This window comes from Oncorhynchus mykiss, chromosome 27 (assembly GCF_057628025.1).
Source record: "Oncorhynchus mykiss isolate SJ-2025 chromosome 27, ASM5762802v1, whole genome shotgun sequence".
NCBI lineage: Eukaryota > Metazoa > Chordata > Actinopteri > Salmoniformes > Salmonidae > Oncorhynchus > Oncorhynchus mykiss.
This window is the reverse complement of record NC_143048.1, coordinates 48350218-48365000: the sequence shown is the minus strand read 5'-3', so window position 1 is coordinate 48365000 and position 14783 is coordinate 48350218.

Genomic DNA, 14783 nt, shown 5'->3' with positions numbered 1-14783 from the left:
CCGGCCTCAGACTGGGGACCCTTGCAGCGGGCCCCGAATAGACGGGAGACTCTGGCAGCGCCGGAGATAGACGAAAATAGAAAAAGAAGTAATCGTTAAAACCTCAACGGGATCGGTGTCCCTACACTAGGACGGTTGTTGCTAACGTGCGCTAATGTGTCTGGAATGACGTTGTAAACAACAGTCAACTGTCCGAGACATGGACATGTGTTACATTATATGTGCAGAAGGCTTAAATTATTGTTAATCTGACTGCACTATCCAATTTACAGAAGCTATTACCAGTGAAATACCATGCTATTGTTTGAGGAGAGTGCACAACATGTGATTTACTGGGTTTATAACCATGTGATTTACTGGGTTTATAACCATGTGATTTACTGGGTTTATAACCATGTGATTTACTGGGTTTGTAACCATGTGATTGACTGGGCTTATAACCATGTGATTTACTGGGTTTATAACCATGTGATTTACTGGGTTTATAACCATGTGATTTACTGGGTTTATAACCATGTGATTTACTGGGTTTATAACCATGTGATTGACTGGGCTTATAACCATGTGATTTACTGAGTTTATAACCATGTGATTTACTGGGTTTATAACCATGTGATTTACTGGGTTTATAACCATGTGATTTACTCTGATTTACTGGGTTTATAACCATGTGATTTACTGGGTTTATAACCATGTGATTTACTGTGATTTACAGGGTTTATAACCATGTGATTGACTGGGCTTATAACCATGTGATTTACTGAGTTTATAACCATGTGATTTACTGGGTTTATAACCATGTGATTTACTGGGTTTATAACCATGTGATTTACTGGGTTTATAACCATGTGATTGACTGGCTTATAACCATGTGATTTACTGGGTTTATAACCATGTGATTTACTAGGTTTATAACCATGTGATTTACTGGGTTTATAACCATGTGATTTACTGGGTTTATAACCATGTGATTTACTAGGTTTATAACCATGTGATTTACTGGGTTTATAACCATGTGATTTACTGGGTTTATAACCATGTGATTTACTAGGTTTATAACCATGTGATTTACTAGGTTTATAACCATGTGATTTACTAGGTTTATAACCATGTGATTTACTGGGTTTATAACCATGTGATTTACTGGGTTTATAACCATGTGATTTACTAGGTTTATAACCATGTGATTTACTGGGTTTATAACCATGTGATTTACTGGGTTTATAACCATGTGATTTACTGGGTTTATAACCATGTGATTTACTGGGTTTATAACCATGTGATTTACTGGGTTTATAACCATGTGATTTACTAGGTTTATAACCATGTGATTTACTGGGTTTATAACCATGTGATTTACTGGGTTTATAACCATGTGATTTACTAGGTTTATAACCATGTGATTTACTAGGTTTATAACCATGTGATTTACTGAGTTTATAACCATGTGATTTACTGGGTTTATAACCATGTGATTTACTGGGTTTATAACCATGTGATTTACTAGGTTTATAACCATGTGATTTACTAGGTTTATGACCATGTGATTGACTAGGTTTATAACCATGTGATTTACTAGGTTTATGACCATGTGATTGACTAGATTTATAACCATGTGATTTCTAGGTTTATAACCATGTGATTTCTAGGTTTATAACCATGTGATTTACTAGGTTTATAACCATGTGATTTACTGGGTTTATAACCTTGTGGTTTACTGTGATTTACTGGGCTTATAACCATGTGATTGACTAGGTTTATAACCATGTGATTGACTAGGTTTATGACCATGTGATTGACTAGGTTTATAACCATGTGATTAACTGGGTTTATGACCATGTGATTTACTAGGTTTATAACCATGTGATTTACTGGGTTTATAACCATGTGATTAACTGGGTTTATGACCATGTGATTTACTAGGTTTATAACCATGTGTTCTCAGAAGCCCTTTACCGTACTCTACTGTAGGTGCCTTGATAATAAAGCCATACTGAAATGACAAGGTGATAAGTGTCTACGTAATAGCTGTCCTTTAGATGCCTTCCAGACAACTATATGGACTCCCATCAAGAATGGTGTGTGCGTGCGCGTGCATGAGTGCATTTTCCATGTGTGTGTGTGTGTGTGTGTGTGTGTGTGTGTGTGTGTGTGTGTGTGTGTGCGTGTGTGTTATGGCCGTCCTTCACCCATCAGAAGGGATAGACTGACAATTATCAGGAGTGTGTGAGAGTTAATGGTATTTCCGTCCGCTAGTCTGCTATAAGGATTATTCTGCCTCTCCAGAGAGGTGCAGGTGGCATAATATAATACTTATTCTATTCCTTCCAGGGATAAGGATGTCATTTATATCTTTAGATCTGATCTCGCCCACCCACACACACAAACACACACACACACACACACACACACACACACACACACACACACAATGGAAACGATACTAAGACTGATACAGATGACGGCCGACAACCCCTCACGCAACGTTTTACCTCAGAACATCCTTGAACATTCGTTGGCTAGACGATAGTCTCTGCATCCCAAACGGTATCCTATTCCCAGGAAGTGCGTTGCTTTTGAAAAGGTAGTGCTCTTTGAAAGGGAATACAGGGTGCCCTTCGGGATGTAGCCCCTTGAAGTCTTGGAGTTTTTCGGGACATTTATTACGCTCTCTTTAAGACTGTTGAATAAAATGATAACTGAGTTGTAAATCTGTAGGGTCAGTAGTTGAGTGAGTGAAAGGTTTGTCTACTGTCGGCAGCCACTGTCTTTGTGAATAGAAAACGTTAATGGAACAGAGGCTTTTTCTTTTCAGGTGAAGTGTGACGCTGTCTTTTTTTTTTTTTTCAGACCATTTGCATAAAAAAGCGAATTGGTGGTTTAGACCCTTGTACATCCCAAATGGCAACCTAATCCCTTCATAGTGCACTACTTTCGAGCAGAGCCCTATCCCTTGTACATCCCAAATGGCAACCTAATCCCTTCATTAGTGCACTACTTTCGAACAGAGACCTATCCCTTGTACATCCCAAATGGCAACCTAATCCCTTTACTTTCGAACAGAGCCCTATTGACCCTGGTCAAAAGTACGGCACCAGGAAAGGAATAGGGTGCCATTAGGGAATCAGCCCTTGGGGGAAGAGAGAATGATTAATAGCTGTGTACAAATATATTCTGCTACATTCAAACAGACGTTTTTCCACTTCCTGTATATAAATACTCACTTTTCAACGGGACATGATATCTATTGGGCTACCTATAGGGCAGACAGGTAACATCAAATCACATTTTAATGGTCACACATACACATGGTTAGCAGATGTTAAATGCGAGTGTAGCGAAATGCTTGTGCTTCTAGTTCCGACAGTGCAGTAATATCTAGCAAGTAATCTAAAAATTCCACAACAACCACTTTATACACACAAATGTAAAAGGATGGAAAAAGAATATGTACATTTCAATATAAGGATGAGCGATGACCGGGCGGCCGAGGCAAGATGCAATAGATGGTATAAAATACAGTATATGCATATGAGATGAGTAATGTAAGATATGTAAACATTATTAAAGTGGCATTGCTTAAAGTGACTAGCGAACCATTTATTAAAGTGGCCAATGATTTGAGTCTGTATGTAGGCAGCAGCCTCTCTGTGTTAGTGATGGCTGTTTGGCTTTGAGATAGAAGCTGTTTTTCAGTCTCCCGGTCCCAGCTTTGATGCACCTGTACTGACCTCACCTTCTGGATGGTAGCGGGGTGAACAGGCAGTGGCTCGGGTGGATGTTGTCCTTGATGATCTATTTGGCCTTCCTGTGAAATCGGGTGGTGTAGGTGTCCTGGAAGGCAGGCAGCGTGCCTCCGGTGATGCATTGTGCAGACCCCACCGCCCTCTGGAGAGCTTTGCGGTTGAGGGCGGAGCATTTTCTGTACCATGCGGTGATATAGCCCGACAGGATGCTCTCAATTGTGCATCTGTAAAATATTGTGAGGGTTTTAGGTGACAAGCCAAATTTCTTCAGCCTCCTGAGGTTGAAGAGGCGCTGTTACGCCTTCTTCACCACACTAACTGTGTGGGTGGACCATTTCAGTTTGTCCGTGATGTGTACGCCGAGGAACTTAAAACTTTCTCCCTTCTACACTACTGTCCCGTCGATGTGGATAGGGGGGTGCTCCCTCTGCTGTTTCCTGAAGTCCACAGTCATCTCCTTTGTTTTGTTGACGTTGAGTGAGAGGTTGTTTTCCTGACACCACACTCCGAGTGCCCTCACCTCCTCCTTGTAGGCTGTCTCGTCGTTGTTGGTAATCAAGCCCTCTACGGTTGTGTCGTCTGTGAACCTGATGATTGAGTTGGAGGCGTGCATGGCCCCGCAGTCATGGGTGAACAGGGAGAACAGGAGGGGGCTGAGCACGCACCCTTGTGGGGCCCCAGTGTTGAGGATCAGCGAAGTGGAGGTGTTGTTTCCTACCTTCAGCACCTGGGGGCGGCTCGTTAGAAAGACCCAGGGCCTCAAGCTTAATGATGAGCTTGGAGGGTACTATGGTGTTGAATGCTGAGCTGTAGTCAATGAACAGCATTCTTACATAGGTATTCCTCTTGTCCAGATGGGATATGGCAATGTGCATTCTGATGGTGATTGCATCGTCTGTGGACCTGTTGGGGCGGTATGCAAACTGAAGTGGGTCTAGGGTGGCAGATTGGGTGGAGGTGATATAATCCTTGACTAGTCTCTCAAAGCACTTCATGATGACAGAAGTGAGTGCTACAGGGCGATAGTCATTTAGTACAGTTATCTTTGCCTTCCTGGGTACAGGAACAATGGTGGCAATCTTGAAGCATGTGGGGACAGCAGACTGGGATAGGGAGAGATTGAATATGTCCGTTAACACACCAGCCAGCTGGTCTGCGTATTTTCTGCGGACGCAGCTAGTGATGTCTGGGCCGGCAGCATTGCGAGGGTTAACATGTTTAAATGTCTTACTCATGTCTGCCATGGAGAAGGAGAGGGGGGACCGCAGTCCTTGGTAGCGGGCTGCATCGGTGGTCCTGTATTGTCTTCAAAGCGGGCAAAAAGTAGGGGTTTAGTTTGTCTGGATGCAAGACGTCGGTGTCCGTGACGTGGCTGGTTTTCTTTTTGTAGTCCGTAATTGCCTGTAGACCCTGCCACATACGTCTCGTGTCTACGCCATTGAAATGCGACTCCACTTTTTCCTTTTACCAACATTTCGCTTGTTTGATTGCGTTGCAGAGGGAATACCTACCCTGTTCATATTCGGCCATATTCCCAGACATCTTTCCATGGTTGAATGTGGTGGTTTGCTCTTTCAGTTTTGCGCAAATGCCGTCATCTTTCCATAGGTTTAAATAGTCACAGTGGGTGTTACGTTCGTCGTCAATTGAATGAGACCAAAGCGCAGCGTGGAAAGTGTTCATCGTACTTTGTTAAAAATGAACACCAAAAACAACAAAAATATAAATTACCGTAAAGCTCTGTAGCGCAGAATTTAGGGAGCCTTGTTCTCAAATTAGCTTTGTTAAAATCCCCAGCTACAATAAAAGCAGCCTCAGGATATATGGTTTCCAGTTTACATATGGTCCAGTCAAATTCCTTGAGGTCCGTCGAGGTATCTGCTTGTGGGGGGATACACACGGCTGTGACTATAATCTAAGAGAATTATCTTGGGAGATAATGTAGTCGGCATTTAATTGTAAGGAATTCTAGGTCAGGTGAACAAAAGGACTTGAGTTCCTGTGTGTTGTTATGATTACACCATGAGTCGTTAATCATGAAGCATACACCATCACCCTTCTTCTTACCAGAGAGATGTTTGTTTCTGTTGGCATGACGCATGGAGAAACCAGGTGGCTGTATCGACTCCGACAACATATCCCGAGAGAGCCATGTTTCCGTGAAACAGAGAATGTTGTCTAGAGACTGGACATTGGCGAGTACTATACTCGGGAGCGGTGTGGCAATGTGCACGCCTTCAAAGTCTGACCAGGAAGCTGCTCCGTCTACCTCTCCTACGGCAATGTTGTTTTGGGTCGGCTTCTGGGAATAGATCCAGTGTCCTGGGTGGTGGTCAGAACAAAGGATCTTCTTCGGGAAAGACGTATTCCTGGTCGATATCTATTGGGCCTAGAGATAGCATGTGATATCTATTGGGCCCTACTGGTAGGATGGGATATCTATTGGGCCCTACTGGTAGGATGTGATATCTATTGGGCCCTACTGGTAGCATGTGATATCTATTGGGCCCTACTGGTAGGATGGGATATCTATTGGGCCTAGAGATAGCATGTGATATCTATTGGGCCCTACTGGTAGGATGGGATATCTATTGGGCCTAGAGGTAGCATGTGATATCTATTGGGCCAACAGGTAGCATGTGATATCTATTGGGCCTAGAGATAGCATGTGATATCTATTGGGCCTAGAGATAGCATGTGATATCTATTGGGCCTAGAGGTAGCATGTGATATCTATTGGGCCCTACTGGTAGGATGGGATATCTATTGGGCCAACAGGTAGGATGTGATATCTATTGGGCCTAGAGATAGCATGTGATATCTATTGGGCCCTACTGGTAGGATGGGATATCTATTGGGCCAACAGGTAGGATGTGATATCTATTGGGCCTACAGGTAGAATGTGATATCTATCGGGCCTACAGGTAACATGTGATATCTATTGGGCCTAGAGGTAGCATGTGATATCTATTGGGCCCTACTGGTAGGATGTGATATCTATTGGGCCTACAGGTAGGATGTGCTATCTATTGGGCCTACAGGTAACATGTGGTATCTATTGGGCCAACAGGTAGGATGTGATATCTATTGGGCCTACAGGTAGCATGTGATATCTATCGGGCATACAGGTAACATGTGATATCTATTGGGCCTACAGGTAGGATGTGATATCTATTGGGCCTACAGGTAGCATGTGATATCTATCGGGCCTACAGGTAACATGTGATATCTATTGGGCCAACAGGTAGCATGTGATATCTATTGGGCCTACAGGTAACGTGATATATATTGGGCCTACAGGTAACATGTGATATCTATTGGGCCCTACTGGTAGGATGGGATATCTATTGGGCCTAGAGGTAGCATGTGATATCTATTGGGCCAACAGGTAGCATGTGATATCTATTGGGCCTAGAGATAGCATGTGATATCTATTGGGCCAACAGGTAGGATGTGATATCTATTGGGTCTACAGGTAGCATGTGATATCTATCGGGCCTACAGGTAACATGTGATCTCTATTGGGCCAACAGGTAGGATGTGATATCTATTGGGCCTACAGGTAACATGTGATATCTATTGGGCCTACAGGTAGGATGTGATATCTATTGGGCCTACAGGTAGGATGTGATATCTATTGGGCCTACAGGTAGGATGTGATATATATTGGGCCTACAGGTAGCATTTGATATCTATTGGGCCTACAGGTAGGATGTGATATATATTGGGCCTACAGGCAACATGTGATATCTATTGGGCCTACAGGTAGGATGTGATATCTATTGGGCCTACAGGTAGGATGTGGTATCTATTGGGCCTACAGGTAGCATGTGATATATATTGGGCCTACAGGGAGGATGTGATATCTATTGGGCCTACAGCGAGGATGTGATATATATTGGGCCTACAGGTAGGATGTGATATCTATTGGGCCTACAGGTAGGATGTGATATCTACTGGGCCTACAGGTAGCATGTGATACTTATTGGGCCTACAGGTAGGAAGTGATATCTATTGGGCCTACAGGTAACATGTAATATCTATTTGGCCTACAGGTAGGATGTGATATCTATTGGGCCTACAGGTAGGATGTGATATCTATTGGGCCTACAGGTGACCTGGTGGGCATTCCAAGCAATATCATTCAATTTCCTTTACAGTGTACTGTATAGGACACATGGTTTTAGGTGGGACGCAACCAATAGTTTCTGTTCATTTCATCACCTGAGAGCCACAACTGCCATGTATTGAATCGGTTTTTATTTTTGCTTTGGGACCAATGTGTTTTATTGAACTGATCAGAATGCATTTCACTGTGGATATAATATATAATATAATAATAATATAACATATCTAATTACATTGAACGTTCCAATGCAGTCGTTTTTATCACAATATCAAATCAATTAAGTGACTTACTGTTATTGTTTTCAATTCAAATAGTAGAAAAAAAAGAAGAAAAAAAAGCTTCTTAGTGAAACGCATTTCCTCAAGCTAGGACTGTCTGGGAGTGGCCTGAGTTGAAAACCTGCTGTTATTGGCAGAGAGGTTTGGAACTCTTTCGTATTGGTCTATTAAACTAACTGCAATTTCAGGAAATCTTTCAAACAGCTCCGACACTATAAGGACAAACAGCTCTTACACTATTAAGGACAAACAGCTCTTACACTATCAGGACAAACAACTCTTACACTATCAGGACAAACAGCTCTTACACTATAAAGGACAAACAGCTCTTACACTATAAGGACAAACAGCTCTTACACTATCAGGACAAACAGCTCTTACACGATCAGGACTAACAGCTCTTACACTATCAGGACAAACAGCTCTTACACTATAAGGACAAACAGCTCTTACACTATCAGGACAAACAGCTCTTACACTATAAAGGACAAACAGCTCTTACACTATCAGGACAAACAGCTCTAACACTATAAGGAGAAACAGCTCTTAAACTATAAGGACAAACATCTCTTACACTATCAGGACAAACAGCTCTTACACTATAAGGACAAACAGCTCTTACACTATAAGGAGAAACAGCTCTTAAACTATAAGGACAAACATCTCTTACACTATCAGGACAAACAGCTCTTACACTATAAGGACAAACAGCTCTACCACTATAAGGACAAACAGCTCTTACACTATAAGGACAAACAGCTCTTACACTATAAAGGACAAACAGCTCTTACACTATAAGGACAAACAGCTCTTACACTATCAGGACAAACAGCTCTTACACTATAAGGACAAACAGCTCCGACACTATAAGGACAAACAGCTCTTACACTATAAGGACAAACAGCTCTTACACTATCAGGACAAACAGCTCTTACACTATAAAGGACAAACAGCTCTTACACTATAAGGACAAACAGCTCCGACACTATAAAGGACAAACAGCTCTTACACTATAAGGACAAACAGCTCTTACACTATAAGGACAAACAGCTCTTACACTATCAGGACAAACAGCTCTTACACTATAAAGGACAAACAGCTCTTACACTATAAGGACAAACAGCTCCGACACTATAAGGACAAACAGCTCTTACACTATCAGGACAAACAGCTCTTACACTATAAAGGACAAACAGCTCTTACACTATAAGGACAAACAGCTCTTACACTATTAAGGACAAACAGCTCTAACACTATAAGGACAAACAGCTCTTACACTATCAGGACAAACAGCTCTTACACTATCAGGACAAACAGCTCTTACACTATAAAGGACAAACAGCTCTTACACTATAAGGACAAACAGCTCTTACACTATAAGGACAAACAGCTCTTACACTATAAGGACAAACAGCTCTTACACTATAAGGACAAACAGATCTTACACTATAAGGACAAACAGCTCTTACACTATAAGGACAAACAGCTCTTACACTATAAGGACAAACAGCTCTTACACTATAAGGACAAACAGCTCTTACACTATAAGGACAAACAGCTCTAACACTATAAAGGACAAACAGCTCTTACACTATAAAGGACAAACAGCTCTTACACTATAAGGACAAACAGCTCTTACACTATAAGGACAAACAGCTGTAACACTATAAAGGACAAACAGCTCTTACACTATAAGGACAAACAGCTCTTACACTATAAGGACAAACAGCTCTAACACCACTATAAGGACAAACAGCTCTTACACTATAAGGACAAACAGCTCTTACACTATAAGGACAAACAGCTCTAACACCACCATAAGGACAAACAGCTCTTACACTATAAGGACAAACAGATCTTACACTATAAAGGACAAACATCTCTTACACTATCAGGACAAACAGCTATAACACTATAAGGAGAAACAGCTCTTAAACTATAAGGACAAACATCTCTTACACTATCAGGACAAACAGCTCTTACACTATAAGGACAAACAGCTCTTACACTATAAGGAGAAACAGCTCTAACACTATAAAGGACAAACAGCTCTTACACTATAAAGGACAAACAGCTCTTACACTATAAGGACAAACAGCTCTTACACTATAAGGACAAACAGCTGTAACACTATAAAGGACAAATAGCTCTTACACTATAAGGACAAACAGCTCTTACACTATAAGGACAAACAGCTCTAACACCACTATAAGGACAAACAGCTCTTACACTATAAGGACAAACAGCTCTTACACTATAAGGACAAACAGCTCTAACACCACCATAAGGACAAACAGCTCTTACACTATAAGGACAAACAGATCTTACACTATAAGGACAAACAGCTCTTACACTATAAGGACAAACAGCTCTTACACTATAAGGACAAACAGCTCTAACACCACTATAAGGACAAACAGCTCTTACACTATAAGGACAAACAGCTCTTACACTATAAGGACAAACAGCTCTAACACCACCATAAGGACAAACAGCTCTTACACTATAAGGACAAACAGATCTTACACTATAAGGACAAACAGCTCTTACACTATAAGGACAAACAGCTCTTACACTATAAGGACAAACAGCTCTTACACTATAAGGACAAACAGCTCTACCACTACAAGGACAAACAGCTCTTACACTATAAGGACAAACAGCTCTTACACTACAAGGACAAACAGCTCTACCACTATAAGGACAAACAGCTCTTACACTATAAGGACATTAGCATCCTTTTCACAAGTTCACAGTATTCTTCCAACCCCAGTGTGGAAATCTAAAACATAGGCAAATCCCATTTTTGACCACACTGGGCCTTTAAGTCGTAAGTAGGATAGGGGTTCTTACAGCTTCTTTACTATTATAACCCCGGAGTTACTTCCTGTAAACCTGTTTCATTGATTTGTTGTCTTAATATACAATGCAAGGCAGCTGTGTGTGTGTGTGTGTGTGTGTGTGTGTGTGTGTGTGTGTGTGTGTGTGTGTGTGTGTGTGTGTGTGTGTGTGTGTGTGTGTGTGTGTGTGCGTGCGTGCGTGCGTGCGTGCGTGCGTGCGTGCGTGCGTGCGTGCGTGTGTGTGTGTGTGTTGTATTGGGAGGTTGGATTGTGATAGGGATTTGCAGCGTGCGACACAGGCTGCTGGTATAGAGTGAAGGGATCCGTCAGCCGGGCTGGGAATGGCTTTTTAGAATGAGATTTATTCATGGGATTTGCATGAGAGATTCGTGTCAGTCAATTTCAGAGGCATCTGCTGTACTTAAAGAATCCGAAGCTACACACCTCTTTGATCTGGAGATGATTCATGTCAACTGACAGCTTGTTATTGTTATCACAAAGTAAACAAACACACATTCATTTCACACAGTCACAAGTATGTGTGTCTAGGTTTTCCTGCATGTACACACACCCACACAGAAAAATAAATTAACATTCTATAGCTGTTTACAACCGACTGTCATTTAACTGAATGTAATTTAACTTAATATCATGTTTTCAACTCTCTAGAGACAGCAGGAGAGGTAGAGATACTCTCAATGATCGGCTATGAAAAGCCAACTGACATTTACTCCTGAGGTGCTGACTTGCTGCACCCTCGACAACCACTGTGATTATTATTGTTTGACCATGCTGGTCATTTATGAACATTTGAACATCTTGGCCATGTTCTGTTATAATCTCCATCCGGCACAGCCAGAAGAGGACTGGCCACCCCTCATAGCCTGGTTCCTCTCTAGGTTTCTTCCTAGGTTTTGGCCTTTCTAGGGAGTTTTTCCTAGCCACCGTGCCTCTACACCTGCATTGCTTGCTGTTTGGGCTTTTAGGCTGGGTTTCTGTACAGCACTTTGAGATATCAGCTGATGTAAGAAGGGCTTTACAAATAAATTGATGTAATGTAACTGAATGTAATGTAAATGAATGTAATGTAACCTAATGTAATGTAAATTAATGTAATGTAACCTAATGTAATGTAAATTAATGTAATGTAACCTAATGTAATGTAATCAGTCAAAACATGTCAATAATTTTTGGGGATTATATATATTTTTTATTTAACATTTATTTAAACTAGGCAATTCAGTAAAGAATAAATTCTTATTTACAATGACGGCCTACCCCCGGCCAAACCCCGGACGACAGGTGTCTGTAATCATAGCCAAGAGTGGGCTAATATCATTGGTTAATTCTCAAATATTAAAATGGCATACAAACAACAGCATACAAACAACAAATGGATAGCATACAGGTCATTGATTCATTTTAGACTACACAAGCTTACAAACAATTACAATGGCAAAGTCACAATAATCAGAAGAATGGCTTCAGATCAAAGTCTACGTTGAGAACGAAGGGAGCAAGGGTCTTTAAATTAAAGATCCAGGCAGTGTAACGGTTTTCTTGAGGTGAAGGAGAGGCGGACCAAAACGCAGCGTGATGGTTATTCATGGTTCTTTAATATAGACACTATACATGAATAAACTAACAAAACAAGAAATGTGGAAAATAAATAAATAAATAAACAGCCCTATCTGGTGCAAACACAGAGACAGGAACAATCACCCACAAACACACAGTGAAACCCAGGCTACCTAAGTATGATTCTCAATCAGAGACAACTAATGACACCTGCCTCTGAAACATAGAAATACCCAAATCATAGAAAAACAAACATAGACTGCCCACCGCAACTCACGCCCTGACCATATTAAATAATGACAAAGCAAAGGAAATAAAGGTCAGAACGTGACAGGCAGCCTCTCGTTTTAACAATAAATTATCAAGTGCCAATATAACGCAGAGACGAAATCGAGTGGCCTGCCTCCAAGAAGTGGGCCCCAACTGGATAAGTCAAGTTTTTACACCTAATGGTGCTACGATGCTCCTAATGGTGCTACGATGCTCCTAATGGTGCTACGATGCTCCTAATGGTGCTACGATGCTCCTAATGGTGCTACGATGCTCCTAATGGTGCTACGATGCTCCTAATGGTGCTACGATGCTCCTAATGGTGCTACGATGCTCTGAGATACGTACTTTTAATTCGCGCTTTGTTTTACCTACATAATTTTTACCACAAGGACAAGTTACGAGATAAATAACTGCCTTAGTGGAGCACGTAATAACACCTTTTATTGGGATCTGTTTCCCTGTTTGGGGGTGTTTGAAGGATCTACATTTATAAGTGCCATTGCATTGAGCACAGCCATTACATTTGTACTTTCCATCCAGTAGGGGCGCAAATAGACGTTGTTCAGGAATATCTTGGGTTGGTAAATCAGAGTTGACCAATTGGTCTCTGAGATTTCTGCCCCGTGAGAATACGACCAAGGGAAGGTCCGAAAACACATTACCGAGACGACCATCGGATCTTAGAATGTGCCAATGTTTGTGAACGATTCCCTTAATTTGTTCAGAGCACTTTGAATAGCGGGGTGGTTAGAACACAAGAATGCGTCTTTTTGCGAGACTGACCTTGAAAAAGGTCATGTCTCGTTTTGTTTTGAAGTTTCTCAATGGCAATATTAATCTGATCATTTTTGTAGCCCCTCTCCTTGAACTTTCTTTGATTCTCGGCCAAACGAGTCATTCCACAGTGTTTGTGATTATACCCTGATGAAGACAGCTTGGCTGTCGAAACGTTGGTAATTACATTTTTGCATCTGAGCTCCTTGAGTGTGCAGGTCTCTTTCATTTTCAAGTTTTCAACTCCGCTAGCTAGCACCTCTAGCTAGCACCTCTAGCCAGCACCTCTAGCCAGCACCTCTAGCCAGCACCTCTAGCCAGCACCGCTAGCCAGCACCTCGCCTAAATAGGTGTGCGTTTCTTTTTCTTCTAGATAATGCAGTGCAAAAACCTGCGACATGCAAAGTGTCTCCCAACTGAGCCTCTGCTACAGCTATACACTGTCCTAACTCTGCTACTGTTTACACTGTCCTAACTCAGCTACAGATTTACACTGTCCTAACTCTGCTACAGCTTTACACTGTCCTAACTCTGCTACTGTTTACACTGTCCTAACTCTGCTACTGTTTACACTGTCCTAACTCTGCTACAGCTATACACTGTCCTAACTCTGCTACTGTTTACACTGTCCTAACTCAGCTACAGATTTACACTGTCCTAACTCTGCTACAGCTTTACACTGTCCTAACTCTGCTACTGTTTACACTGTCCTAACTCTGCTACAGCTTTACACTGTCCTAACTCTGCTACTGTTTACACTGTCCTAACTCTGCTACAGCTTTACACTGTCCTAACTCTGCTACTGTTTACACTGTCCTAACTCTGCTACTGCTTTACACTGTCCTAACTCTGCTACTGTTTACACTGTCCTAACTCTGCTTTACACTGTCCTAACTCTGCTTTACACTGTCCTAACTCTGCTACTGTTTACACTGTCCTAACTCTGCTACAGCTTTACACTGTCCTAACTCTGCTACAGCTTTACACTGTCCTAACTCTGCTACAGCTTTACACTGTCCTAACTCTGCTACTGTTTACACTGTCCTAACTCTGCTACTGCTTTACACTGTCCTAACTCTGCTACTGTTTACACTGTCCTAACTCTGCTACTGTTTACACTGTCCTAACTCTGCTACTGCTTTACACTGTCCTAACTCTGCTACTG